At 40.4% G+C, this 5,726-nt stretch overlaps 1 pseudogene; it reads right to left on the bottom strand.

Annotated features, from left to right (window-relative positions):
• Positions 1 to 954: 954 nt before the first annotated feature.
• Positions 955 to 1,886, bottom strand: LOC143386543 (transcription factor JunD pseudogene; annotated as a pseudogene).
• Positions 1,887 to 5,726: the final 3,840 nt, after the last annotated feature.

Genomic DNA, 5,726 nt, shown 5'->3' with positions numbered 1-5,726 from the left:
AAAATTATGGCGAACAGCATACAAAATCATATTAAAAAGATTGTACAACATGATCAGTGGGCCTTTTCCCAGAGATGCAGGGTTGGTTCAAAAAATGGAAATCAATAAACATTTTTTAAAAATAAATAGATGTAAAGCAAGAATCAAAAAAAATAATATCTCAACAAATGCAAAAAAAGCATCTGACTAAATACATGGTCAAAACACTAGAAAACTATATATAATAGAAAAATATCTTAACACTATAAAAGCTGTCTATGGTAAACACAAGGGAAATATTCTTCTTCTTCTTCTCCTTCTTCCTTTTCTTTAAGTAAGGAGATTCTACTGAAAACAGAAAACCAAACAAAAGATCACAAACAGGAATTTGGACTCCTAGCAAAACAAAAACAAAGAACAAAAAGGACAGGAGCAAGGGGTGTCGGGAGGACAAAACTGGGTAGCAAGAGTGAGGGAAAGGTGTGATATATTTTTTTTCTTCTTCCCATTTCTTTTAAAAAAGTCAACACAAAGAAACACAGGCACACACAACAGTTTGTTCCCGAGTAGAAACATAAATACGGAAGAATAGAAAACTCTGTTCTTCTCTCTTCCAAAGGCAAAAAAAAAAAAAATAAATAAAAGAGTAAAAGAAAAGGCAGGCTGGAGGCTGCGCCTCACAGAGCCCCTTCCGTGGCAGTGTATAGAAGGGGTGGCTGGGTCTTGGGTTTATGTGACACCTGGCCGCAGCGCAGGGAACAGAGGCAGTGCAAGGGGGTCATGCGCTCGCCCCCAACACCACAGGAGCAGGGGCTCCAGCTTGTCAAGTCCAAGGCGTCCTCTCCAAGTCTTGGGCACCCTCTTGGAGGGGGTTGCCAGGGCCGCACACTACCAACTCCTGGGAGCTCAATCCCCGCCCTCTGTAAGTCCACCCCTCAACAGGAGACTGGACGCGGATGCACCCTGTGCTTGGGCTCAGTACCAGGGCACCTAGTGCTGGGGTAGCAGCTGGCGGCTGTTGTTGACATGGCTGAAGACATTCTGCTTGAGCTGTGCCACCTGCTTGGGCAGCAGGCTCCTGGTGGACGCCAGCTCCGTGTTCTGGCTCTTGAGCTCTTCACTTTCCCCTCCAGGTAAGAGATGTTCCAGCTTGCCCTTGGGGCACTTGGAGGCTGCGATATTTTTGAGCAGCTGCTTGGACTCAGCCTTTATGCGCTCCTGCATGTCCATGTCAATTGGCAACAGCAGGCTCTTGCCAAAGCTTGGCAAGTCGGGCACCATCTGTGGCTGTCCTTGAGCATAGCCAGGCACAGCGGCCCCAGTACACCACTGGCAGGCAGCGGCAGTGGGAAGGGAACAGGCTAGAAGGAGAAGGTGACAGTTGCAGTATCCCCAGCACCCCCAGTGCCATCCTTGTAGTGGCTCAGGTTTAGGAAGACCGGTGCCCGCTGGGAGGGTGACCCCCGATGCTGTGCCAGAGTGTCCTTCTGCGAGACCGCAGCAGCAGCCAGGCTGCACCCAGCCAAGCTGCACCCAGCCAAGCTGGTGCTGCTTGCTCAAATCCTCTGGGGCCTTGACAAAGTCCTCGGTGAACTCCTGCTCCTCTCTGGCCACCATCTTGGGTAGAAGAACTTCGTGCTCCTCAGCATGGTTGTGACCATCCCATTGGTCTGGATGGTTGGTCAGCGTGGTTGGACCAGCCCCAGGTCGGGCTGGAGAGCAGGCTGTCGGGCGACTGCTGGGGGTGCAGTCTGCGCAGGGCGCCAGAGGTGGCGCCACCATCACTTGTTTGCTCAGGCTCAGCGTCAGCTGTCATTCTTCACCACTCTGCCTGCAACGCTGTGTGGGGTGCCCCAGGGACAAGCGGGCCAGGTACGCAAAGTTGCTGCTGCTGCCACTGACGCCATTGCCCAGGCTGCTTAGTGCCTCATCACCTTAGAAGGGTGTTCTCAGTCTCCGCATCACCATTGCGCCTGGTGGGGGAGGACTTTCCATGGCCTCCCCCCCTCCCCTGCCCATTCAGCCCTGTGCCCACACAGGCAGTGGCCGCTGCGCCTGGGCCTTCTGTGGCGGCTCCTCAGAAACATTCTTCTTTTTTTTTTTTTTTGAGAGTTTTTCATATTTATTTTTTAGTTATTGGCGGACACAACATCTTTGCTTTGTATGTGGTGCTGAGGATCAAACCCGGGCTGCACGCATGCCTGGCAAGCACGCTACTGCTTGAGCCACATCCCCAGCCCCAGAAACATTATGCTTAAGGGAGAAAAAATTAAAGCATTCCCTCTAAAATTAAAAAAAAAAAAGGCAAAGGATGCCTTTTTTTGCCATTTCAATTCAACATCATCCTTGAAGCTCTATCCAAAACCTGTGTTTCTACTCATTTATCTTTAATAAATAAATGAATAGATAAATGAATAGAAACATAGGAAATCAAACTATCCCTATTTACAAATGACATGATTCTATATTTAGAAAATCCAAAAAATTTCACTTGAAAACTATCTTGACTAATAAATTCAGCAAAATAGCAGAATATAAAATAAAAACCCATAAACCAAATGAATTTCTATACTCAAGCAATGAATTCAGTGTAATAAAAATTAGGAAAACCACCCCATTACAAATAGCCTCAAAAAAGAAAAAGAAAGAATAAAATAAAATACTTGGGAATCAATCTAAAAAAGAGGTATAAATACCTCTACAATGAAAACCACAGAACACCAAAGATAGAAATTGAAGATCTCCCATGCTCTTTGTAGGAAGAATGATCATAGTCAAAATGGCAATACTAACAAAATACTTGTACAGATTCAGTGCAATTCCTTTTAAAAGTCCAATGGCATTCTTCATAAAACTAGAAAAAGCAATCGTGAAATTCATTTTAAAAAAAATAGGAGAGCCACAATAGTCATTCTCAACAAGCAATTCTCAATAAAATGATTGAATCAATAGACACCACAGTACTAGACCTTAAACTATACTACAGAGAAATAATTTTAAAAAGGAAGAAAGGAAGAAAAAGGAAACTCCATATCAAAAGAAATATATACCAATCCATACTAGACAAAGGTGACCAAAACATAAATTGGAGAAAAGATAGCCTCTTCAACAATTGGTGCTGGGAAAACTGGAAATCCATTGGTAGAAATTTGAAATATCCTGCTATACAACACAAGCAGATGATGTTGCTATTTTTTCAATCTAAAATAGAAAAAAAAATAAAGAAGAGCATTAGTTTGTGAGCAAAATATACAAAGAAAACACAAAAGAAACACTTTACTACATTGCTTTAGGAAATGGTCCTTTGGTTATGACAGTAAAAGGACAGGGAAGAGACATAAGCAGACATGTAAAATTCCATTAAACCACAAGCTTCTGCACAGCACAGTAAAAAATGAACAGGGAAAAGATTCAACTGTTGAAATGAGAGAAATTACTTACACATCACCTGAGAATCTGAAACATAAAATAATCTCTATGAAAACCCATGAAGTGAGCTGGGTGCAGTGGGACATTCCTTGAATAAAAGTGGTTTGAGAAGCTGAGGTGGGAAGAACACAAGTTAAAAACCAGCCTCATCAAGTTAGCCAGACCCTAAGAAACTGAATGAGACAATGTGTCTAAATTTACATATATATATATATATATATATATATATATATATATATATATATAGAGAGAGAGAGAGAGAGAGAGAGAGAGAGAGGGAGAGAGAGAGAGAGAGAGGAGAGAGAGAAGCATGTTTTTTGCAAAGAAATGTGGTTAGGGTGAAATGGGGTGTTGCTCTTCAATGGATATAAAATTTTAATTGCATAAAATAAATAACATCTAGATATTTGCAGCAAAATTCTGTACTTACACTTTACAATAGTATAATGTTCACTTAAATGTTTTCAGAGTACATGTATTCTACTTAGGGTTTTTACTATTGTGCAAGGGAGGAAGGGAGGATACAAGGAACTGAGGGAGGGAAGGGTGATGGAGAGAGAGGAGGAGGCAGAAGGCAGGGAAAGGAGGTCTAACCCCATCATGCTCTTCCTACACAGTCAGGATTACTGCTCAACTTGGATCTGACCTGGATTGAATATTCTGAAATTGCTATCATAATTTTTATTGATTTTATCTTACTACTTATTTTTCATAAGTAAATTCCAAGAAGGCAGTGGACCACAGGTATAAACACAGCATATAAATATAACCTGCAGGTATAGTGCATTTGTCCACATCATGAGCATTGAGTTCTCATTCCCATTATCACAAATACCAGTGGGCAAGGAAATATGGTACCTAAGAGAGAGTTGAGTACAATGTGACCATGTCTTATTCACCAGTAAGTAAAAAAAGGGAGCATGATGAAACCCGGGGAGGCCACACCTTAATGTTCAACCAGAATTAGATTCAAATACAGAAAGAAGACAGCTTTGTCACTCAAGGTACTTTACTGTGTTTACCCACCTCTCCAGCTGAGAATATGAAGGGAAAGGAAAAGTAGGGTGATCCACAGTCATTTTTCTTCCAGTTCTTTCAAACTCATTTACAAGCCAGCTGGAGAAATTGTTCACAGTTATCAACTTGTAGTAAAAACAATTGCACTAGTTCTGTGTAACATTCACTGTTTTGGTATTAATGAACACAACATGGATATGTAAGCTCTCCAATGTGACTTGTTGGTGAGTTTGCATTTAGAATTGATATGGCATACATAAAGATGAATGTTAGAAGTCTTGCTAAAATTTTAAAATTGTGTAATAAGGACAATTAAAGAAAGACAAAATTTACCATGACATGTGAAGAGATCACAGAAGAAAGAAATAGATTTATGTGGCATGATGTCAATTGTAGAGGTCACCTGATTTTATACAAGAAGTCAAAGTTTTCATTTTGCATTGGTCCTGATAAATTATACAAGTTTCCCTAAAAATACCAGTAAAAATGTGTATATTTCCCTGGAGAAAATGATAATTCTGGGATCTGGTAAGATAAATTAAAAAATGAACCTGGGCGCTGGGGATGTGGCTCAAGCAGTAGCGCGCTTACCTGGCATGCGTGTGGCCCGATTTCTATTCTCAGCACCACATACCACCAAAGTTGTTGTGTCTGCCAATAACTAAAAAAATAAATAAATACTTAAATAAATAAATAATACTTAAAAAAATGAACCTGAATATTGTAGGAGAAAAAGAAGGAAGATTAACAGCAGAGTCTCCCAAGATGTCCCACATGTGGATTCCTGACAAATGACATGAGAACTAAAGTAAAAAATCCTGAAAAAGTGAAAGCTGAAAAAATATGAGCAATAAAATAGAAACCATTATCAGTAAATTATAAGCAAAAGTGATAAATGAATATATATTTACTGATAAAACATTATTGACCTCATTGATAATAAGTGATGGGAACAGATAAATATTTCTTATATAAGAGTTCAAAACAATGCAGGAGAATAGCATCCCATCCTGCATGTGAAGCTTAGTATCCTTGTCTTTTATGGGTGGGCAGATTCAGTGACTTGATTGCATCAAATAGTGAAGGAATAAGGAAAATATTACATTCCCAAAGGATGAAACTGGTATAAATTACCTTGACAACGGATGGACTTTAGTGCTTCAAATATTTCAGTGACCATCAGATAACCTCTTTCTACTTTGACAAAAACACATTTCAAATTCATACTATTCTTTCCAAAATTATTTAATAAGTTCTCTTTATAGGTGATTAACAGTAACCATTTTTCACAAGCAGGAAAC

Source organism: Callospermophilus lateralis, unplaced genomic scaffold (genome assembly GCF_048772815.1).
Source record: "Callospermophilus lateralis isolate mCalLat2 unplaced genomic scaffold, mCalLat2.hap1 Scaffold_488, whole genome shotgun sequence".
Lineage (NCBI taxonomy): Eukaryota > Metazoa > Chordata > Mammalia > Rodentia > Sciuridae > Callospermophilus > Callospermophilus lateralis.
The sequence above is the reverse complement of the archived record's forward strand: the minus strand, read 5'-3'. Positions and strand labels throughout refer to the sequence as shown.